This window comes from Lithobates pipiens, unplaced genomic scaffold (assembly GCF_037356315.1).
Source record: "Lithobates pipiens isolate NorthernLeopardFrog02 unplaced genomic scaffold, aLitPip1_a1.2 Scaffold_18, whole genome shotgun sequence".
Classification (NCBI taxonomy): domain Eukaryota; kingdom Metazoa; phylum Chordata; class Amphibia; order Anura; family Ranidae; genus Lithobates; species Lithobates pipiens.
This window is the reverse complement of record NW_027507758.1, coordinates 17780942-17806304: the sequence shown is the minus strand read 5'-3', so window position 1 is coordinate 17806304 and position 25363 is coordinate 17780942. Positions and strand designations below refer to the sequence as shown.

At 47.8% G+C, this 25363-nt stretch overlaps 1 protein-coding gene across 1 annotated transcript in view; it reads left to right on the top strand.

Annotated features, from left to right (window-relative positions):
• Window positions 1-3810: 3810 nt before the first annotated feature.
• The window catches only part of SLC29A1 (solute carrier family 29 member 1 (Augustine blood group)), a 64126-nt gene continuing 42573 nt past the window's right edge, over window positions 3811-25363 (top strand). The window contains exon 1 of the mRNA XM_077485408.1: window positions 3811-3961. The gene's annotated coding sequence lies outside the window, so the exon portion shown is untranslated. The remainder of the gene's footprint in view (window positions 3962-25363) is intronic.

Below are 25363 nucleotides of genomic sequence, written 5' to 3'. Positions count from 1 at the left end.
CTGATTACAAAAGGATGGGGAGATGGCGAAGGTATTGAATTTATTCTTCTCCTCAGTGTTCACGAGGGAATTGGAGGGCTTCAGTAACCAAAACGGCAGTGTTTGCCCTCATGACACATCACAGGAAGCACCTCCATGGTTATCAGAGGTCAGAATTAGAATTAGACTTGGGAAACGTAACATTAATAAATCACAGAGTCCAGATGACTTGCACCCGAGGGTACTTAGGGAGCTCAGACAAGTAATTGCCGGACCAATGTTCCTAATTTTTACTGACAGTCTACTGACTGGAACGGTACTAGCTGATTGGAGAAAAGCCAATGTAGCACCAATATTTTAAAAAGGGCCAAAATACAACCCTGGGAATTACAGACCAGTTAGCCTAACATCAATAGTATGCAAGCTCTTGGAGGGGATGATAAGGGACTATATACAAGATTTTAGTAATTAAAACAGTATAATTCGCAGTAATCAGCATGGATTCATGAAGAATCGTTCTTGCCAAACCAATCTACTAACCTTGTATGAGGAGGTGAGCTGCCATCTAGATGAAGGAAGGTCCGTAGACGTGGTGTATCTGTATTTTGCAAAAGCATTTGACGCAGTTCCCCATAAACATTCAGTGTTCAAAGTAAGGTCCGTTGGCATATAGGGTGAGTACATGGATTGAAAACTGGCTACAAGGGCGAGTTCAGAGGGGGGTGATAAATGGGGAGTACTCGGAATGGTCAGGGGTGGGTAGCGTTTGCGCTCGTGATGGCAGGGCGGCATTAAAGATTGGACGTACCTGTACGCCAATATGCCTGCCCGTGCCATTCTGCCGACGAACTTTGGGAGAGAGGGTTAGGGCAAGGAGGACACCCTTAGGTAGTTGCAGTGTTAATTGGCAGACTCCGAGACTTCAACAGGAGGACAGCCATGCAGGGAAAGGCATCCAGCAAGACGCCACATCTGCATGTGGCGTCAATGCTGTCTCCTATGGCAACATTCTTTAACAGTTTCTAACACAAGTTGTAACAGTTCCTTCACTTCCACTACAATCACTTCTTGTAGATCTTTGGCCCATTGAGCTCTCAGTCTCTCACTAGACTAGACGAATCATTGCCACGGAATCCCTTCCTCAAGAGTCACCCCCGCCTCTCTGCTGGGTCCCTGGCTTGGCACTCAAGACACTTCTCAAGCTTCACCCCACTGGCCTGCTCGGTCCCTGGCTTGACGCACAAGGCTGCTCTGCAAGCGTCACCTCCACTGGCTGGGTCCCTGGCTTGATACCCGCTGATGTTTGCTGATTTTTCACCGTCCCCGGTTGGTGAGAATGCTGCTCTGGTACTTGCTTCAGCTACTCACTGTGGTCCCTGGTAATAAGGTGGATGGTCCCTTAGCGACGACAGCTTCCCCTCTACCTCCGACCACAACAGGTTCTCCGGCCGGCAAAACCGTCACTTTTGGTTGGACTGCAAGCCGGAATCCCAACCCTACGCTGCCCTCTTGCTTCTGGATAGGCCCTTAGACAGCCTAGCAGCCAGATGTGCCCAGGATAGGCCCAAACTCTGGCCTAGCAGCCCGGGTAATACAACACACGTCCACCCAGACAGCCATCTTGGTGGCACACAACCCCGATTCACCTGACTCCACCAACATATATAGGTTCTCCCAGCAGGCCAAGGGATTTATGAAAACCCCTGCCCATTGGCTGAGATACCCCACATACTCCTAATCTGTCCTTGCTTTGCCCTTGTGTTATCTAACGCCACCAGGTACTCAGCCATCCAGTGGCAGAAGAGAGAAGTGCAGCAATTCCAAAAATGAGGGTGAACTCAATTGATCCTCAACAATTAGTCAAGGTAGCCATACCTGCCAGCTAAATTTAGGAGCAATCCTGCCTAAACTCCAGGGCGCTACATTTTCATGTGACAACACTGAAGACATGACACTTGGCTACAATGTAAAGTAGTGAGTGTAAAGCTTGTATAACAGTGTAAATTTGCTCTCCCTTAAAAATAACTCAACACACAGCATTGTCTAAACCGCTGGCAACAAAAGTGAGTACACCCCTAAGTGAAAATGTCCAAATTGGGCCCAAAGTGTCAATATTTTGTGTGGCCACCATTATTTTCTAGCACTGTGCTGACCCTCTTGGGCATGGAGGTCACCAGAGCTTCACAGGTTGCTATTGGAGTCCTCTTCTGCACCTCCATGACAACATCACAGAGCTGGTGGATGTTGGAGACCTTGCGCTCCTCCACCTTCTGTTTAAGGATGCCCCACAGATGCTCAATAGGGTTTAGGTCCGGAGACATGCTTGGTCAGTCCATTACCTTTACCCTCAGCTTCTTTAGCAAGGCAGTGGTCATCTTGTTTGGGGTCGTTATGTTGGAATACTGCCAGATACTGCGCCGCAAAAAAAAGGGGGATCATGCTCTGCTTCAGTATGTCACAGTACATGTTGGCATTCATGGTCCCCTCAATGATCTGTAGCTCCCCAGTGCCGGCAGCACTCATGCAGCCCCAGACCATGACACTCCCACCACCATGCTTGACTGTAGGCAAGACACACTTGTCTTTGTCCTCCTCACCTGGTTGCCGCCATACACGCTTGTCACCATCTGACACCAAATAAGTTTATCTTGGTCTCATCAGACCACAGGACAGGGTTCCAGTAATCCATGTCCTTAGTCTGCTTGTCTTCAGCAAACTGTTTGCAGGCTTTCTTGCGCATCATCTTTAGAAGAGTCTTCCTTCTGGAATGTCAGCCATGCAGACCAGTTTGAAGCAGTGTGCGGCGTATGGTCTGAGCACTGACAGGCTGACCCCCCACCCCTTCAACCTCTGCAGCAATGCTGGCAGCACTCATACGTCTATTTCCCAAAGACAACCTCTGGATATGACGCTGAGCACGTGACCTCAACTTCTTTGGTGGACCATGGCGAGGCCTGTTCTGAGTGGAACCTGTCCTGTTATACCGCTGTATGGTCTTGGCCACCGTGCTGCAGCTCAGTTTCAGAGGCTTGGCAATCTTCTTATAGCCTAGGTCATCTTTATGTAGAGCAATAATTATTTTTTTTGGATCCTCGTAGAGTTCTATACCATGAGGTGCCATGTTGAACTTCCAGTGACCAGTATGAGAGAGTGAGAGCGATAACACCAAATTTAACACACCTGCTCCCGATTCACACCTGAGACCTTGTAACACTAACGAGTCACATGACACCGGGGAGGGAAAATGGCTAATTGGGCCCAATTTGGACATTTTCTGTTAGGGGTGTACTCACTTTTGTTGCCAGCGGTTTAGACATTAATGGCTGTGTGTTGAGTTATTTTGAGGGGACGGCAAATTTACACTGTTATACAAGCTGTACACTCACTACTTTACATTGTAGACAAGTGTCATTTCTTCAGTGTTGTCACATGAAAAGATGGAAGAAAATATTTACCAAAATGTGAGGGGTGTACTCACTTTTGTGAGATACTGTGTGTATAGCCACTTCTTCTTCTATAGGCAGATGTATAACCAGGAAACGTTTTTACAGAGGGCCGTGTGTATGATTGCCATGTCAGAAGATTTTTAGCCTTCACAGTGAAGGGAGGGAAGTTCCTCTTGAACATTGGAAGTGATGAGTCTGCAGAGTGTGGAGAGGAGATAACCAGAAGTCATGTGCCTTAAAAGTGTATCTAAACCCAAAGACCGAAATGTAATATATTGCAGATCAGCAGTCCTTCCAGATCACTCTGTTCTGTGTCTTCGGAGGAGCAGCGTTGTCACCCCGGACCGCTGTCCTGATCTGGACTACAACCCCCCCCCCCTCCCCCCAACCTACCCCTCCTCCTCATCTCCATCACATAGGGAGGTGGTGTTTAGCAATTCGCAGAAGATCACTGAGATGACCGATCACTTTGTTTGAGATATCAATTCAGTCAACAGGAAGTGACAAGGACGCCGGATTTCTGGCAGGATCGACAGGTATTTTATTTTCTGCACTTGCTGAAAATGTATTTGAAAACTATTGCAGCCTCCACATCTAAGGACTGGTCACATTCCATAAATATATATTTTTTTTCTTTCTTGGGTTTAGATACACTTTGAAGTACTAAGCCCCCATTCACATTGGAGCGACTTGTCATTCGATTCAATAGGTCAAATCGCATGACAAGTCACAGCCTATTGCCGGCAATCGCACTGTTCAAATCGATGCAACGCTGACTTTGCGGGGCCGCATCGATTTGAAAAAGTAGTACATGCACTATACTTTTGGCGATTTTAGGTGCAACTTGACATCCGTGCATGAAGTCGCAATGACATGCGGCTTTGAAATCGCGTGATTTTGGATGAAGTCGCCCAATTTCAAAGCCGCAGTCAATGGTAACGGGGGCTTCACGCCAAATCTCATTTGGGGTTGATTTACTAAAACTGGAGAGTGCAGATTCTGGTGCAGCTCTGCATGGGAGCCAATCGGCTTCTAACTTCAGCTCGTTCGAAAGAAATGGAGATTTCCCCATGGGGCTTTTTAGCAGCAAAAATAAGTCAAAAGAATTTATAAAAAATCGCTAGTTTTATTGACAAAGGATAATTGGACAATGATTACTTGCGAAAGTTAAAATATGAGTTCTGGTGTATACAATGCGAGATTATTAGAAGCTGGAAAGAGAGGACGATTGATTCTATACTGAATATATAGCGATGGGTGTAACCCACGATAGTAGATTCTACCATCCGATGTAAAGAAAAGCCCCGATGCATTTTAACCTTATAAATTCTAGTCTTCTTCAGGGGGATCTTACATTTCTATAGATACATCAAAGGTACTTAATGCATCAACTTCAGCTCCTTCAATGAAGCGTTGACAATAAAACCTGGAAGCTGATTGCAGGGCCGATCCTCGGGTCACAGGCGCCTGGGGGCAGAAATATTTCTGGCGCCCCCACATGGGCGTGTCCATCTTACTAACTCCTCCCCTTTACACATGTTTCTATGGCTATGACACAGAGATGCTCCCCTAAGAAGTCTTCATTACCCTGAGCTCCTCGCATGATCTTTTAACAATAAAGAAAATGATTAAAATAATGTGCCCCATCAGAGCCCCCCCACAGCAGGCGTCCCCCATCAGAGACCCCCCTACAGCAGGTGTCCCCCACAGCAGGTGTCCCCCCATCAGAGCCCCCCACAGCAGGCGTCCCCCCACAGCAGGTGTCTCCATCAGAGCCCCGCACAGCAGGTGTCCTCCATCAGAGCCCCCCCAAGCAGGTGTCCCCATCAGAGCCCCCCACAGCAGGTGTCCCTTCACAGCAGGTGTCCCACATCAGAGCCCCCCCACAGCAGGTGTCCCCCATCAGAGCCCCCCACAGCAGGTGTCCCCCATCAGAGCCCCCCACAGCAGGTGTCCCACATCAGAGCCCCCCCCACAGCAGGTGTCCCCCATCAGAGCCCCCCACAGCAGGTGTCCCCCATCAGAGCCCCCCACAGTAGGTATCCCCTCACAGCAGGTGTCCACCATCAGAGCCCCCCCAAAGCAGGTGTCCCCCATCAGAGCCCCCCACAGCAAGTGTCCCCCATCAGAGCCCCCCCACAGCAAGTGTCCCCCATCAGAGCCCCTCCCACAGCAGGTGTCCCCCATCAGAGCCACCCACAGCAGGTGTCCCCCATCAGAGCCCCCCCCCACGGCATGTGTCCCCCATCAGAGACCCCCACAGCAATGTCCACCATCAGAGCCCTCCACAGCAGGTGTCCACCATCAGAGCCCCCCCACAGCAGGTGTCCCCCATCAGAGCCCCCCCACAGCAGATGTCCCCCATCAGAGCCCCCCCACAGCAAGTGTCCCCCATCAGAGCCCCTCCCACAGCAGGTGTCCCCCATCAGAGCCACCCACAGCAGGTGTCCCCCATCAGAGCCCCCCCCCACGGCATGTGTCCCCCATCAGAGACCCCCACAGCAATGTCCACCATCAGAGCCCTCCACAGCAGGTGTCCCCCATCAGAGCCCCCCCCCACAGCAGGTGTCCACCATAAGAGCCCCTCCCACAGCAGGTGTCCACCATCAGAGCCCCCCCCCCCACAGCAGGTGTCCCACATCAGAGCCCCCCACAGCAGGTGTCCCCCTTCAGAGCACCCCACAGCAGGTGTCCCCCTTCAGAGCACCCCACAGCAGGTGTCCCCCATCAGAGCCACCCACAGCAGGTGTCCCCCATCAGAGCCCCCCACAGCATGTGTCTCCCATCAGAGCCCCCCTGCAGCAGGTGTCCTCCATCAGAGCCCACCCCCCCTCCACAGCAGGTGTCCCCATATCAGTACGTGCCCAATAGATCCCCGTAGCTTGGGCGCGCTGGGAGTGGAAGCACGTTGCAGTCGGCAGGGCATACATGGCATCTTTGGTTACTAGGAGGGCGGTGTTCTGCCGTATAGAGTCCGGCCATCACATAGTGTCCGCTCCGTATTGCGCATGCGCAGTACGGAGCAGACGAAGCTTCGGAAAATCTCCGAAGCTGAACGGCACCTGCGCCGTGAGTGGAGGTGGTAGCCCCACCATCCAAGCGAACATAGGGTTGTGAATTTTAGAGTGCCCCTCGCGGGCGAGCTTCGCTCGCCACGCTTCGGGCTCGGCCTCGCTGCGCTCGGCTCTTTTTTATTCTAACTCTATGTCGACTTGGATAGTGGGGATAGAACCTGGACTCACGGTGCAGGCGCCGTTCATCCTTCGGCAATTTTCGGAATCTGTGTTCCTGTGTACGCAGGGGACACTATCCGATGAAGGACGCTATTTTACAAGACAGCGGCACTCAAAGAGCATTTCTGGGAGTGCACTGGATGATTGGCTCTGGCCAGTCCAGAAGCCTCTCATCACACCGCTTATGAGAGAAGAGCCGCCTGACACCTGCAGAGGGGGCGGGGCAGACAGGAGACTGCTCCACGCGCACCGTATGGAAAGATTAGTGGAGTCTAGTACCGGACGTGTTTCGGGAACTAGGCTCCACTGCGGTACCCAGCAAGGCCTCCGGGGACAGCGGGAGTGGTATTCTGTTCTTGTGAGTTGTCGGCGGAGAGAGCAAGCGGGATGGGGAGCCACAGCACCCGCTACATGCGCTCCACCTCTGGACGCAGACGAGGAGGAGGGAGAAGAGCACTCTGGAGCTTCAGCGCCCCCGCCTCTGCAGCACCCAGGTGAGGAGCACCCCGTGCACCCGCCTAGGATCGGCCCTGGCTGATTGGTTTCTATGCAGAGCTGCTCCACATTTTGCACTCTCCAGTTTTAGTAAATCTCCCACTTTTGTTTTGGATGTAGTAGGGAAGGGTTAGAACCCCAGTCAGCAGCTGACTCCTTGCTGGGGAGATTTAACCTCTCTATATGTCCTGGTGTCACTAAGAACATGAGGGAATTCCAAAATTATACATTCAGGGCCGTCATCAGGGGGGTACAGCCATTGCAACTGTAAGGGGCCCGGGGGCCCGCCCAGGCCAGAAGAAGGCAGGACGGGATCCGTGTTGTGCAGTATAGAAACGATCTCACAGTTTCTGCAGTTCTCGTGTCATTGATTTTAGACATCGAGCTCTTTACTGCCACCTCTGGCTACTATGTGAATGTGCACCCCTCGTGTGACAGTGATCTGCCTGTACTTTGCTTCTCAGCAACATGTCCGCTTTGTAAAAATGAGCTGGGACCAGGTAGGAAGTTACAAATAGGGGCTGTGAAGGAAAGGGAGGGGGGGCTGTTTGTGTACAGGGAGGGGCCAGAGGCTTGTGTGTGTAAAGATGTGTGTGTAAAGATGTGTGTATGTGGGGCTGCCATATATACAGGTGTGTGTGGGGGGGCTGACACATATACAGGTGTGGGGGGGCTGACATATATATAGGTGTGTGTGGGGGGGCAGACAAATATACAGGTGTGTGGGGGCCTGACATATATACAGTTGTGTGTGAGGGGGGCTGCCATATATACAGGTGTGTGTGGGGGGGCTGACATATATACAGGTGTGGGGGGGCTGACATATATATAGGTGTGTGTGGGGGGGCAGACAAATATACAGGTGTGTGGGGGCCTGACATATATACAGTTGTGTGTGAGGGGGGCTGACATATATACAGGTGTGTGTGGGGGGGGGGGGGCTGACATATATACAGGTGTGTGTGGGGGGGGCTGACATATATACAGGTGTGTGGGAGGCTGACAAATATACAGGTGTGTGGAGGGGCTGACATATATACAGGTGTGTGGGTGGCTGACAAATATACAGGTTGGGGGGCTGACATATATACAGGTGTGTGTGTGGGGGGGCTGACATATATACAGGTGTGTGGGAGGCTGACAAATATACAGGTGTGAGGGGGGCTGACATATATACAGGTGTGTGTGGGGGGGGGGGGCTGACATATATACAGGTGTGTGGGAGGCTGACAAATATACAGGTGTGTGGGGGGGCTGACTTATATACAGATTGGGTGGCTGACAAATATACAGGTGTGTGTGGGGGGGGCTGACATATATACAGGTGTGAGGGGGGCTGACATATATACAGGTGTGTGTGGGGGGGGCTGAAATATATACAGGTGTGTGGGGGGCTGACAAATATACAGGTTGGGGGGCTGACAAATATACATTTCGGGGGGCTGACATATATATATAGGTGTATGGAGGGGCTGACGTATATATAGGTGTGAGGGGTGCTGACATATATACAGGTGTGAGGGGGCTGACAAATATACAGTTCGGGGGCTGACATATATATATAGGTGTATGGAGGGGCTGACATATATAGAGGTGTGAGGGGTGCTGATATATATACAAATGTGAGGGGGCTGACAAATATACAGGTTGGGGGCTGACAAATATACAGGTGTGTGGGGGGGCTGATGTATATACAGGATTGCGGGAGGGGCTGAGTGCGTACAGGTGAGGTGGCCGGTGTGCGGATTCGGTAGGCTGACCCATAAGCAAGCCCTGGGGAATGTTGGTGGTCAGACTTGGTTGAGGGGGGGTCCAGGTCTAAAGCTGCGTAATGGGCCCAATAATTTCTGATGGCTGCCCCGGATAGTTGTCACCGAAACGGGAATAGAGGGAAAATCTTCCATCTGAGGCACCTGTCCCGGTGACAAGATTTCCTCTAAATTTAGGAAGATATCCCTTTCTATTTAGGAAGATATTCCTTTCTATTGTGTCTCTAGGACAGGAAGTGAAGGGAAATCTCCCCAATGAGACACAAAAAAAAAGAGAGTCCAGAATGCTGCAGACCATTGCACCAACTAATTACAGCGAGGGGAAAAAAGTATTTGACCCCCTGCTGATTTTGTATGTTTGCCCGCTGACAAAGAAATGATCAGTCTATCATTTTAATGGTCGTTTTATTTTGTAGTATCGCCCATCCCCCAGGATGGGCGATATTGTCAGGTTGTCATATCATTCATATCATTCCTGAAGTGTTTGTACACACGTTGCTGTTTACACGTAGCACCCTCAGGTGCCCTTCGCTGCCACACCTGTTGGACATTGGACCCAACGTCTGCCTACGGCGTTTTTGGGACGGAAGGTGCAGTGATTTTTCTGTGCAGAATTCTTGGAGATTTTCTCGTTATCTGCAGGTGGACGTTTGTCCTCATGTCTTCCTAAATCTATGTAATCTGTAAGTGCAAGAAGTGGAAGCTCTTGTGTCACCGCTCTGGTATAGGGTGGCATGATGGTGGGATCTGAGGGACCACTGTGCACTCTCAGATCAGCGCCACCTTAAATCTGACTCGCTCTGTTCATCGATCGTCTTCAGAAAAAAAACGACGTGTAGGACTGGAGATTTCCTCGCTGTGCAATTGTGACTTTGCTCTTTCGGGTGATTGATCCTCTGCTGCAGAAATGTTTGGAGGATCCTTAGAGGCCGACGCCATTCTTCCGCCCCTGGCACGGTGGTCACCCTCAGGGCCGTCTTTAAGGCAGGGAAAAACCCGGTCATTGTTGTGGGGCCCAAAGCAGCTGCCTCATAATTGCCAACTATCGCAGTTTAAATTCCCTTGTACCTTGAAGTTTTAGTCCTGTGCTGTGTGCTGATATCTCAGTGTGAAGTGCTGCTACTAATGCTGCCCAGCTCTGCCCTATTGTTGTGTACAGATGACTCACATGCAGACCCCGTGTTTACATGTAAATTACCCGCATCCATATGTAAATAGCTGCCTCCGGCGGCATAGATATGTAAATAAAGGCGGCATTCATATGAATATCATGCCCCCTGCTGTGAGGAGATCATGTGCTGTAACCTCTAGCAACTAATCAGTGAGCAGTATTGATGTACAGTAATCTCTAGCAACCAATTAACAAGCAGAAATCATTTGCTGTAACCTCTAGCAACCAATCCGTGAGCAGTATTACTGTACAGTAATCTCTAGAAACCAATCAACAAGCAGAAATCATGTGCTGTAATATCTAGCAACTAATTAGTGAACCGTAATGTGTGCTGTAATCTCTAGCAACCAGTCAGTGAGCGGTAATGATACACTGTAACCTCTGGCAACCAATCGCAATCGCTGCCTGATCTGATACAATGAACTGACTTTAAGTCTAGCTGCTATTTATTATATGTCTCAGAGCAGGTGGAGAGCGAACTTGCATGGGTGAGGGGCCCAAGAAAACGTTTGCCCAGGGTCCAATCAATATTAAAGATGGCTTTGGTCTGTTCCACACAGGTCACCACCGCACATCATGCAAGTGCTGTGGGGCCCTCCATGACTACACCGGGACCCTATCAGGCCTTAGACATGTGCAATTTGTTTCACTCCAAATTCAACAAATTTGTTAATTCGGAATTAACAAAACCCGTTGAACAAATTTTTCTGAATATTTGAAAATTCTTAAATTCGAAAATCAGAAATAATAACGAACTATTAATAACTTAACTATTACTAACTATTAAATTATAGAACGAACGAATGGAATGGAACTAATTAACCACTTAAGCCCCGGACCATTTTGCTGGCCGAAGACCAGACCACTTTTTGTGATTCGGCACTGCGTCGCTTTAACTGACAATTGCGCGGTCGTGCGACATTTCTCCCAAACAACGCCCTTTTTTTCCCCACAAATAGAGCTTTCTTTTGGTGGTATTTGATCACCCCTGCTTTTTTTATTTTTTGCGCTATAAACAAAAAAAGAGCGACAATTTTGAAAAAAAAACGCAATATTTTTTACATTTTGCTATAATAAATATCCCCCAAAAATATATAGAAAAAACATTTTTTTCCCCTCAGTTTAGGCCGATACGTATTCTACAAATTTTTGGTAAAAAAAATCGCAATAAGCGTATATTGATTGGTTTGCGCAAAAATTATAGCGTTGTTGCCATTGTTTTATGGCATTTTTATTAATAATTTATTTTTGTACTAGTAATGGCGGCAATCAGCGATTTTTATCGTGACTTCGACATTATGGCGGAAACACTTTTTTGACACATTTTTGGGACCATTGTCATTTATACAGCGATCAGTGCTATACAAATGCACTGATTCCTGAGTAAATGACACAGGCAGTGAAGTGATTAACCACTAGGGGGCAGTGTAGGGGTTAAGTGTGTTCTGGGGAGTGGAGTGTTTCTAACTCTGGGGGGGGCGTGGCTACGTGTGACATGTCACTGATCTCTGCTCCGATCACAGGGAGCAGAGATCAGTGACACTGTCACTAGGCAGAATGGGGAGATGCTTGTTTACATTAGCATCTCCCCGTTCTTCCTCCCCGAGAGGCGATCGCGGGTATCCCCGCCGCAATCGAGTCCGCGGGACTCCCGATTGGACTCACAGAGGTCCCGACCGGCGCGCACGCGATGGCATGGCAGCAAATTTAAAGGGACATACAGGTACGCCCATTTGCCTGTCCGTGCCATTCTGCCGACGTACATCGGCGTGCGCCGGTCGGCAAGTGGTTAACCTCTTGCTTACTGGGCACTTAAACCCCTTTCCTGCCCAGACCAATTTTCAGCTTTCAGCGCCGTCACACTTTGAATAACAATTGCGCGGTCATACAACACTGTACTCAGATTACATTTTTATCATTTTTTTTTTAACACAAATGGAGCTTGAAATTTTTGAAAAAAAACAAACATGTTTCATAGTTTGTTATAAAATTTTGCAAACAGGTCATTTTTCTCCTTCATTTATATTCGCTGATGAGGCTGCACTGATGGGCACTGATGGGCTGCACTGATGGGCACTGATGGGCTGCACTGATAGGCACAGATAAGGCAGCACTGATGGGCACTGATGGGCTGCACTGATGGGCTGCACTGATGGGCACAGATAAGGCAGCACTGATAAGGTGGCACTGATGGGTCTTTATGGGTGGCACTGATGAGTGGCACTGATGGATGTCACTGATGGGTACTGGTAGGTGGCACTGATGGGCACTGGTAGGTGGTATTGATAGGCAGCACTGGTGATGATGCACTGATTGGTGATTTATAGGCGGCACTGGTAGGTGGCACTGGTGAGCACAGAGGCTCTCCACGATCGGGACCGATGTCCCTCTTGCAGCTGCCGGTGATCTGCTTTTTTTTTTTTTCTAAAAATAGCCAATTACTGGCTCTGTTTACATCACACGATCGTCTGTCATTGGCTGACAGCTGATCACGTGGTAAGGGGTCGGCATCGAACCCTTACTCCGATCTGTGATCAGCAGAGAACTCATAGGGGGCGCGCAGGCCGCGGACGCCCTCCTGGCAAATTAAGTCCGTGCTGCAGCCATCTTTCGGCTATCGCGCAGACGGCAAGTGGTTAATAACAGTAAATGACAATAATAATAATAAAATTGTATTATTATTAATAATTCGTTCTGTTCCATTCCTTTAGATGCGGCATTCGTTACTATAAATTCGTATTCGTTACGTTCACTAACAGCCAAATTTGAAAGGAAATGCCGATACTTATAATTTAATAGTTAGTATTAGTAATTGTAAATTGGCTTTACTTTCTTATTTTCGGATTTTTGAATTTTCAAATTAACGAATTTAGGAATTGCGATCATAACGAATGACCCGAAAAACGAAATAAACAATCAATGAAATGAAAACTAAGAATTTTTCGTCCTTGCACGTCTGTCAGGCCGCGCTCCGTATGAAGTCATTGTCGGGCCCCTGGTGGAATATTGCCTTGGGGCAGAACTCCGGGGAGGCCAGAATTCTGTAGTCCGCTGAGAAGTTGCTATGAGACTCCATATGTGGTTTCCACCCAACACAGACAAATATAACCAGAACCTCCTAAATCGCCATTACCGCTGCGCCAGGGTAATTAGAGGGAGCTTATCCGGGATTATTCTCAGTCTCACTAATGACTCGTTATCTTTACATTAATTGTGAATAATCTGTTATTACACTTTCTTATCTGATAATCCTGAGGGGAGAAATCAGACTCACAATGAGACGCAGGTGACATCAGGTGACGTTTTGTGTCACATGACATCTGCTGCGGCAATCCTACACCCCATCCAGAGTCCCTGGAGACCTCCGCACAACCTCTGCAGCTCTCCATAGAGCGCCCCCCAAATGTCATTATATTCCCATCAGTGTAAAAGAACTGAGATGTTCTTTATAGTAGTTCATATTATGATGTCATTAGCTGGCTGCATTCTCAGTGATCTCATTGGTCTATAGTGATTGGATAGGCTACATTCTCAGTGATGTCACCGGTCTCTAGTGAATGGATGGGCTGCATTGTCAGTGATGTCACCAGTCTCTAGTGATTGGATAGGCTGCAATCTTAGTGATGTCACCGGTCTCTAGTGATTGGATAGGCTGCAATCTTAGTGATGTCACCGGTCTCTAGTGAATGGATGGGCTGCATTCTCAGTGATGTCACCGGTCTCTAGTGATTGGATAGGCTGCAATCTTAGTGATGTCACCGGTCTCTAGTGATTGGATAGGCTGCAATCTTAGTGATGTCACCGGTCTCTGGTGAATGGATAGGCTGCAATCTTAGTGATGTCACCGGTCTCTAGTGATTGGATAGGCTGCAATCTTAGTGATGTCACCGGTCTCTAGTGATTGGATAGTCTGCAATCTTAGTGATGTCACCGGTCTCTAGTGAATGGATAGGCTGCATTCTCAGTGATGTCACCGGTCTCTAGTGAATGGATAGGCTGCATTCTCAGTGATGTCACCGGTCTCTAGTGAATGGATAGGCTGCATTCTCAGTGATGTCACCGGTCTCTAGTTATTAATTGTAGGATATATTTTGGGAACATTTCAGGTTGTATTTTATTTATTCTGGGAATTTGGTGAAGATTCGGGTTTGGTTGAGCTCGGATTGTGAAGAAAGTAGGGTGCTGGTTGTAAAGTCACAGAGGGCCCCCTTATACCTTCCCGGTGACCCCATGTGACCCACATACCCCTCACACTGTATAGGATTCTGCTGTGATGGAGAGATCACAGTGAAAGTGGCACACAGAGAGAATCTGTGATTGGAGATACGATGCCAACTTCACCCCCTCAGCCGCCCCCTGCCTGAGCCGCTGCAGATGCCCCGCCGCCTGTTACAGCTATAAGCATCCCCACCCACATATTAACCCCTAATAGAGCTTCTCACAAGTATGTACGAATTTGGATCCTCGTATAAAGGGCCCTCGCTCTGTGATTGGAGGTGTGGGGGGATCAGGAGCCATTCATGGTCTCCGCTGTCCCGCATATCTACATGTGATACAATACAAAGGGCTGGGGGGGCCATAATCTCCACCACCCCCCCCCCCCCCCCCCGGCCTCTTAAACAGACCCTGTCACTGACTTAAGCTGCAGGTAAAAGCCCGGAAAATACTTTTTTTGATCCATTTGCAATGTACCTTTAAAAATTGACTTGTCCAGGATCAGTCAGTTCCCTAGCCCAGCCCCCCACCCCCCCCCATGCATATCATTGCTCCTAGTTACTGCCTGTGCTGGCCCAGCTCCTCTTCCCTCACCTTGCTTTTATGAGGAGCCAAGAGGAAAACTATAAAGTCAGTGACAGTTCTGGGTCTGCTGACATCATATCCTAGATGGCAGCACCCAGCGGCAATCCCAGGAAAGCTTTTACCAGTAAATAACCTACCAAAAATATATTAAATTCACAAATAATCTTATGGGTAGATTTTTATTAAAATGAATGATTTGGTGACAGGAGCTCTTTAAAGCGGGAGTCCGCCGGGAGTCCGGGGTTTTTTTTTTTTTTTTAAAGCCAGCAGCTACAAATACTGCAGCTGCTGACTTTTAAAATAGTGACACTTACCTGTCCAGCGCGCCCGCGATGTCGGCACCCAAAGCCGATCTCTCGATCGTATCTTGGGTATGGGAATCAGGAAGTGGAGCCTTTCGGCTTCATTTTCCGGTTCCCTACTGCGTATGCGCGAGTCGCCCTGTGCAATAAGGATAGTACCCGCTGTCTCTGGGATCCGTGTGTTTCTCAGCAGGCAGCGGGGGACTTTCGGAAAGGGGCGTAGATTCTGCGGAAAGGGGCGTGCCTTCTGCAGAATCTACGCCGGAAGTGGGTGCAGATACCTGTACTGTACTGGTACCTGCACCCCCCTCCCCCCAACTGGAGTGAAGTCGCCATAGCGCATGCGCACATTGTAGGAGCCTTTTTTCGATGGGAGATACTATTTTACAGCCACCATTTAATGCTATGCAAACAGCGGAGGGTCACCGTGTTTGTCATTTTACAGCTAGGCACAATCTGACATCTATGGTGTCCCTCCGCTCTTTGCATACCTTTCCATTGTGGCTGTGAAATGGTATCTCCCATCGTAAAAACCCTCCTGCGGTGTGCGCATGCGCTATGGCAACATCACTCCAGCTGATCGGCTAATCAGCTGGAGTGCCTTTCTGTTCTGCGCATGTGCAGGAACATTTTGACGGAGGGCACAAATCGATAGAACACTGGTTTTGTCTTGGGCAGCATTTTTCAGGGGGGCCACGCCGCCCCCCCAAGGCAGAAGTGACACTAGGAGCAGTGGCATCGCTACGGAGGGTGCGGACCACACCCAGGTGACACCGCCCTAGAGGGGGTGACACCATGGATGGCCGTGGACTGTCTGATCACTCGGTGACGGGAGCAAAGCGGAAGCAGGAGGTGGCAGTAGCTGCAGCCTCAGATCCTGGAACTTGGCAGAGCCCCTTTCTCTCTTTCACCCCCCTCTTTGTTCCTCCACCTCCTTCCGCCTCCCTCTCTCTGTCATCCCCCCTCTCTCCCCACTCCCTCTCACCCCCTCTCTCACCCCCCCTGTCTCTTACCCTCTCTTTTTCATCCCCCTCTCTCCCCACCTTCCCCCCTCTCTATCGCTCTCATTTTCACCCCTCTCTCTCACCCCCCTCTCTCTCTCTCTTGCCCCCTCTCTCCCCACCTTTCCCCCCTCTCTCTCACTCACACCCCCCCTCTCTTTCTCACTCCCTCTCTCTCTCACTCTCACCACCCCCTCTCTCACCCCCCCTGTCTCTTACCCTCTCTTTTTCATCCCCCTCTCTCCCCACCTTCCCCCCTCTCTATCTCTCTCATTTTCACCCCTCTCTCTCTCACCCTCTCTCTCTTGCCCCCTCTCTCCCCACCTTTCCCCCCTCTCTCTCACTCACACCCCCCCTCTCTTTCTCACTCCCTCTCTCTCTCACTCTCACCACCCCCTCTCTCACCCCCCCTGTCTCTTACCCTCTCTTTTTCATCCCCCTCTCTCCCCACCTTCCCCCCTCTCTATCTCTCTCATTTTCACCCCTCTCTCTCTCACCCTCTCTCTCTTGCCCCCTCTCTCCCCACCTTTCCCCCCTCTCTCTCACTCACACCCCCCCCCTCTCTTTCTCACTCCCTCTCTCTCTCACTCTCACCACCCCCTCTCTCTCTCACCTCACAGCCTCTCTCTCACACCACCCCCCTCTCTCCCTCACTCTCACCCCCCCTCTCAATCTCTCATCCCCCTCTATCTCTCTCTCACCTCCCCCCTCTCTCCCTCTCACCCCTTTTCTCTCTCTCTCACCCCTCTCTCCCCCCCACCACTGAAGAGGTGGAGCTCTAAGAGGAAGGGGTGGAGTTTACAGATGAAGGGGTGGAGCACATTTAGTTGGGGGGGGCATCCAATTTTAGTCTTGCCTAGGGCAGCACAAAACCAAAATACACCACCAATACCTTATATATAGATTTGTTAATAAAACCTGTCAGTTTATATTATATACCTTATTTTAGACCCAATGATGCAGATCATGGTTGGTGGGAGGGGCTGTGCATAGCTCCGCCGACCATCACAGCACTCTGGCCTCAGTACTCCTCTGAAGAGCCCTCGACCATGATGCAAGCAGTAGGCTGTCTCTTGGGAGGAGTTATGCAAATATCAAAATACCTGGATAGGTGAATGTCAGTCTGGAGGAGTGGGCGTTCCTAGGCAGGGTGTGTTTGCATTGGCAATGTATGTATATGATGCTGAGCCTTTAAGAACTGAAATCCAATGAATGAAAGGGGTGGGCGGGGGAGGAAAGGGCTAGATGATGCTGGACATCCTCCAGCCTGGAAATGAGGTGGTGCTCTATTTGACATGTTGCAGCTTCTAATGCACATTGTGGGAAGCTCACAGTGTGCAGTGAAATCAGAATAAGCCATTTCAGTCCAGGAGAGGAGTCGGTACAGCTGGCAGACTGTGGCACGGATGGGACGTGAGCTGTGATCATCTTAGTCACAAGTTCAGGTGAACAAACTGAGCTGAACAGGAATACAAATCTTTCCTAAATGGCGTGCAGCATGTGTGGGACATGTGATCTCCACAGACACGGATTGTCAGCTGGCTCCGGCGTATGGGGCCCCGGGCAATGCTGCATCACAGGATATTGCAGGACGGGAGCGTCACTGGGCGGGGAGGGCATGAGAGTCCTGCATTTCACATTCAGGTATGTCACACACCGTCCACAGCCTGCCAGCGCAGGAAGAGCCCCCAACATACACAGAAGAGCTGGGCCCCTGAGGGGCCACACACACTGGAAGATGTCCCTCCTGTAAATTATATCTTATATCTAGAGAGCAGCGATGTCACTCCTGTATAACATATAGTTACACAGTTAGTAAGGTTGATTAATAAAGACACCAGTCCATCCAGTTCAACCTGACTGTCCACAATTGTCCCTATCCCTGTACATTGCACACTCACATCAGTCCCTACCCTCAGGGAGCCCACGATCCAAGGTCCCCATTCATATACTAGGGGCTAATTTTTGGACAGAAGCCAATTAACCTACCTGCATGTCTTTGGAGCGTGGGAGGAAACCGGAGTACCCGGAGGAAACCCACACAGGCACAGGGAGAACATGCAAACTCCAGGCAGGTAGTTTTGTGGTTGGGATTCAAACCAGTGACCCTTCTTTCTGCTAGGCGAGAGTGCTAACCACTACACCACTGTGCCGCCCTGGAGAGCAGTCTTATATCTTATGTCTTATATATATATCTTATATCTGCAGAGCGCTGATGTCACTCCTGTATAATATATCTTATATCTGGAGAGCGGTGATGTCACTCCTGTATAATATATCTTATATCTGGAGAGCGGTGATGTCACTCCTGTATAATATATCTTATATCTGTACAGCGGTGATGTCACTCCTGTATAATATATCTTCTATCTGGAGAGCGCTGATGTCACTCCTGTATAATATAACTTATATCTGGAGAGCTGTGATGTCACTCCTGTATAATACATCTTATATCTGAAGAGCGGTGATGTCACTCCTGTATAATATATCTTATATCTGGAGAGCGGTGATGTCACTCCTGTATAATATAACTTATATCTGGAGAGCGGTGATGTCACTCCTGTATAATGTATCTTATATCTGGGGAGTGGTGATGTCACTCCTGTATAATGTATCTTATATCTGTACAGTGGTGATGTCACTCCTGTATTATATATCTTCTATCTGTACAGTGGTGATGTCACTCCTGTATTATATATCTTATATCTGTACAGCGGTGATGTGGCTCTTTTATAAGCTCTTTCCCCACTTCGGAGCGCCTCCACCTGCAGTTGGCAGCTCTGACTGTATATAATGAGATTTTCTCCTGAATTATCCTCAGTTCCTCTCACGAGATGCAGACAGAACAGAAGCGTTATCCCCGTCACATGATCGGCCATGAATGAACGAACGACGGTTCTGCACATTTTATCCAGACAAGGACGAATCACATGCAACCATCTCCCCCGTTCCTGAGATTGTACAGAGGAAATCATTTTATCACCCAACATTATCACAAATACATTTATCCCTGACGCACCCAGAGCCATTCATTCCAATATTTCCAGTAGTATAAACCAGCGAGATGATCGATAAACCTTCATTTAGTTAGAGAGAAAGTGTTTTTCACTGGTGAGCTTTCCACAGGTTCACAAATGACACGCAGGATGTATCTGGATGGACAGCAAGATAAATCTCTTTATATTTACGATGTACGGTGCCTTGAAAAAGTATTCATACCCCTTCACATTTTCCACACTTTGTGATGTTACAGCCAAAAACAGAAATGTATTTTATTGGGATTTTATGTGATAGACCAACACAAAGTGACACATAATTGTCAAGTGGAAGGAAAATGATAAATGTTTAAAAGTGTGGGGGGGCATTTGTATGGCGCCCCCCGGAGTCATTACTTTATAGAACCTCCTTTCTCTGCAATTACAGCTGCAAGTCTTTTTGGGGGTGTCTCTACCAGCTTTGCATATCTAGAGAGGACATTTCTGCCCATTCTTCTTCTTTTGTAAAATATCTCAAGCTCTGTCAGATTGGATGGAGAGCGTCTGTGATCAGCAATTTTCAAGTCTTGCCACAGATTCTCAGTTGGTTTTAGGTCTGGACTGTGACTGGGCCATTCTAATACATGAATATGCTTTGATCTAAACCATTCCATTGTAGCTCTGGCTGGATGTTTCGGGTGGTTTTCCTGCTGGAAGGTGAACCTCCGCCCCGGTCTCAAGTCTTTTGCAGACTCTTATAGGTTTTCTTCTAAGATTGTCCTGTATTTGGCTCCATCCATCTTCCCATCAACTCTGACCAGCTTCCCTGTCCCTGCTGAAGAAAACCATCCCCACCACATGATGCTGCCACCACCATGTTTCACAGTGGGGATGGTGTGTTCAGGGGGATGTGCAGTGTGAGTTTTCCCCACACATAGCGTTTTGCTTTTAGGCCAAAAAGTTCCATTTTGGTCTCATCTGACCAGAGCACCTTCTTCCACATCTTTGCTGTGTCCCCCACATGGCTTCTCACAAACTGCAAACAGGACTTCTTATGACTTTCTGTCACCAATGTCTTTCTTCTTGTCACTCTTCCATAAAGGGCAGATTTGTGGAGAGACGACTAATAGTTGTCCTGTGGACAGATTCTCCCCCCTGAGCTGTGGATCTCTGCAGCTCCTCCAGAGTTACCATGGACCTCTTGGCTCTTCTCTGATGAATGCTCATCCTTGCCCAGCCGGTCAGTTTAGGTGGACGGCCATGTCTTGGTAGGTTTGCAGTTGTGCCATACTCTTTCCATTTTCAGATGATGGATGGAACAGAGCTCCGAGAGATGTTCAAAGTCTGGGATATTTTTTTATAACCTAACCCTGCTTTATACTTCTCCACAACTTTATCCCTGACCTGTCTGGTGTGTTCCTTGGCCTTCATGATGCTGTTTGTTCACTAAGGTTCTCTATGAAACCTCTGGGGGCTTCACAGAACAGCTGTATTTATACTGAGATTAAATTACACACAGGTGGAATCTATTTACTATTTAGGTGACTTCTGAAGGCAATTAGTTCCACTAGATTTTAGTTAGGGGTATCAGAGTAAAGGGGGCTGAATACAAATGCCCTCCCCCCCCCCCCCACACTTTTCACATATTTATTTGTAAAACAAATTGAAAACCATTTATAATTTTCCTTCCACTTCACAATTATGTGCCACTTTGTGTTGGTCTATCACATAAAATCCCAATAAGATATATCTATGTTTTTGGTTGTAACATGACAAACTGTTTAACATTTACATGAATACTTTTTCAAGGCACTTTATGGTCTAAAAACCAGAGGCTCTGGATGGACAGTTGGATAAATGGTTCTATATTTAGGATGTATCCGGTCTATAAACCAGAGGCTCTGGATGAACAGTTGTATAAATGGTTCTATAATTAGGATGTATCCGGTCTATAAACCAGAGGCTCTGGATGGACAGTCGGATAAATGGCTCTATATTTAGGATGTATCCGGTCTATAAACCAGAGGCTCTGGATGGAAAGTTGGATAAATGGTTCCATATTTAGGATGTATCCGGTCTATAAACCAGAGGCTCTGGATGGAAAGTTGGATAAATGGTTCCATATTTAGGATGTATCCGGTCTATAAACCAGAGGCTCTGGATGGACAGTTGGATGAATGGTTCTATATTTAGGATGTATCCGGTCTATAAACCAGAGGCTCTGGATGGACAGTTGGATAAATGGTTCTATATTAAGGATGTATCCGGTCTATAAACCAGAGGCTCTGGATGGACAGTTGGATAAATGGTTCTATATTTAGGATGTATCTGGTATATAAACCAGAGGCTCTGGATGAACAGTTGGATAAATAGTTCTATATTTAGGATGTATCTGGTCTATAAACCAGAGGCTCTGGATGGACAGTTGGATAAATGGTTCTATATTTAGGATGTATCTGGTCTATAAACCAGAGGCTCTGGATGGACAGTTGGATGAATGGTTCTATATTTAGGATGTATCGGGTCTATAAACCGAAGGCTCTGGATGGACAGTTGAAGACTTGGAGGACATTCTGGTACTTCTGGTTCATGGTGGCCCCAGACATTCCACCCCTCGCTCTGCGTTCCTCTAGCTGTGATCCTGCATTGCTGTCTCCTCTCCTCACAACAATTCTAAAATTCCACAAATTGTTTTTCCAGATGTGACGATCACAGGAGGGCGTTTTTGATATTGGGTAATAAATCATCATTTCTCGAGAAAACGTGACCGCACATCGCCCAGTTCACAATCTGTTTTGCTTCCTGAAGTTTTGGCATGCTAGGCTCATCATGACAGCCCCAGAGAGCCCCCCAGGGGCCCAGAAATATGCACACTAGGAAAGAACGATTGTTCGGGGAAGTTGGGGATTGAGATTTCCACATTTAGATCAGGAAAAGGCCAGGTAGAGGCGCTGGGAAAAGGCGGCCGGATACGGCGATCCATTGATAGAAAACAACATCGCTAATTGTATGTGGCAATTAATATGTGACCGGAGGGGGCGGCGGACCCGGGAACGTCGCGTGGGAATGCGAACGTCTGGGCTCTGGAATTCGCAGGTCTTCCCAGGTCACCCGGGAAAACTGCGGTTCAGATGGCCATGATAGGGGTCGAAATCTGTCCGAGATAAGGATGCGAATTTCACAATACATGATACAATCTATAGCCGGGACGGAGACGTGCTAGTGATGGGAAGTCTGCAGATATGAGGGTTTTTTTTTTTTTTTTTTTTTTGAAGCGCAAAAAACCTGTGGCAACCAACCAGATTTCAATTTACTATAAAGTAGAGCTGCACGATTCTGGACAAAAATGATTAATTTTTTTTTTGCTTAGAATGCAAAAATCATGATTCACACGACGTAAAATCTTTCACATTATGCAAAAAAAATTCAAAATGGGCTAAGTTTACTGGTTATTTTTATTTTTTTTTAACTTCATTAAAGTAATTTTTTCCAAAAAATTTGCATTTGAAAGACCACCGCGCAAATACAGTGTGGCATAAAATATTGCAACAACCACCATTTTATTCTCTAGGGTCTCTACTAAAAAAAATATAGAATGTTTGGGGGTTCTAAGTGATTTTCTAGCAAAAAAAAAAAATAATAATTTTAAATTGAAACCAACAAATGTCAGAAAAAGGTTTAGTGTTTAAGTGGTTAAACTTTCCTCACTTACACACAGAAGTCTGTTCCATTGACAAATTGTTACAATGTTTAGACTTAATTCCACTGCTAAACAATGTTGCGATTCTTGGCAGACTGCTTGTTTTTTTTTTTTTTTTTCCTTCCTTTCTTTTTAGGGCTGTGGCTTCAGAAGAGCAGAGAGAATTCTTTGCATAGCAAGAATCGTGAAACACTTTTGTCAAGATCGCAACGGGGGGGGGGGAAAAATTGTGATAACGATTCTTGACCATTAATCGTGCAGCTCTACTATAAAGTGGTTGTAAACCCTCTCATATACCCAGTGAAGTGATTGGCCTCAGGTGATCCACAAGAGATGAAACAAGTCCTCCTAAGGCCAGAATTTATAAAGCTTGTCTGAGAGTAAAAAAAAAAAGGGGGGGGCGGAGAGCTGAGGTTACACTCTGAGAGCTGTTTGGAGGGATGAGACACACCCCCCTCCACACAGCATACAGAAACAGCTGAAGCTGTCAACAACAGGCTGTGTACTGGAGCTCCCTCCCCTGTCACCATTTTTCTCTCGGTGTCAGGAAGACTTGTGATAAGTGACTCATGCTGATAGCAGAGGAAGGAGACAGCAGACAGAAATGACACTTAGTGCTCTTAATAGAGACAAGAACCCACTATAGAGGGAAAGGCTTTGTTCACATTTCATGTCTGAGGTTTACAACCAAGTAGTTTTAAACCCAAAACCAAAATGGTAATATATTGCAGCTTATTAATGTGGTGGCTGCATTTGTTTTATTTTTTTATTAGCCAAACTAGTTTTCTGAGACTTTACACTCACTTTTTAAAGTGTTACTAAACCCACAACAGTAAAATCAGTCTGCATATGCAGTAAAGCATGCTTGTTTTACTCCCTGTAGAACCTAAGGGGTTAATCCTCCACATTGTGCAAAAAAGGCTGTTTGATCCTGTCTTCTGTGAACCCCTCCCCTTCTTCCAGAGTCCCCAAACCAACTCCTGATAGAACAGAGCAGGGGGGGGGGGGGGCAAGCTGCACATGCTCAGTTTGGCGTGTATTGCTAGAAAGTGCATGTGATCAGCACAGGGCCAATCAGCACTGTCCAGACAGAGGGCCGGGGGTCATGCAGCGTCGTAAGACAATCGGGGGAGAATGAAAGCTCCTCCTACAAGCTTTAGCCAGACACTGATAGAAGTCACAAGACTGCTATATACTGCTCAGTTTGGTGTGTATTGCTAGAAATTGCATGTTATACTCACTGTGGATCCTAAGGGGTTAATCCTCCGCATTGTGCAAAAAGGCTGTTTGATCCTGTCTTCTGTAAACCCCTCCCCTTCTTACAGAGTCCCCAAACCAACTCTTGATAGAACAGAGCCTTGGGGGGAAAGCTGCACATTCTCAGTTGGTGTGTATTGCTAGAAAGTGCATGTTATACTCACTGTGGAACCTAAGGGGTTAATCCTCCGCATTGTGTAAAAAGGATGTTTGATCCTGTCTTCTGTGATCCCCTCCCCTTCTTTCAGAGTCCCCCAACCCTCTCCTGATAGAACAGAGCCTTGGGGGGGGCAAGCTGCACATGCTCAGTTTGGTGTGTATTGCTAGAAAGTGCATGTGATCAGCACAGGGCCAATCAGCACTGTCCAGACAGAGGGCCAGGGGTCATGCAGCGTCGTAAGACAATCGGAGGAGAATGAAAGCTCCTCCTACAAGCTTTAGCCAGACACTGATAGAAGTCAGCAGTTTATATTTACTAAAACAATTGCATTTGGGAAGGGCAGATATAGTGGCTGCAGGCTCCTGGGTTTAGTAACACTTTAAATGTATTGGCAGGTTTAGATACACTAACAAACTGAAGCCAAATGCCAGTTTACACTTTATAACGAGTTATGGATGCATGGATTAGGAGGGCGGCGCCTCATACGGACGGGCGGCTGCCGATAATAATTGTTTGCTTTTGGATTTAATATAATACGGCTTTAATGACGAAATACAAATTGAGGAAACATTGTTGCGAGCTCGTTTAATCATTCCCTGCAAGGTGCACAAAGGGAGGACTTGCAGCAGTTTCCAGACACAATCCATCTGCCAGACAAATATCTGTGCTTTTCCTGTTACTTTCTCTTCACACCTATCACGTGAAGGGTGATATACGGGGTGATATATTCTATATGGTATACACAGGGGCCGCATACCCCTATATATAGGGAGGGCAGAGAGAGATACATTTATTGCAAAACACGTATACAGGAAATCATGGCAGACAGGGGACATGTGGAACCCCATAGTGGGTATTTAAAGAGCTCTGGTCATCGATGCCCACCGCCCGCCGTTGTGCCACACCGCTATCACATGATCAGCTGGACAAATATAACTCAGCAGCCGTGTCTATTAATATGTCTCTGTGAGATGGGGACATTATTAACCCCTTTTCCACCAGGAGGAAGCAGACAGACATAGGGACCCGGGAATCCACTCTGGGGAAGTTAAAGAGCCAGAGGCTCGGCTATCAT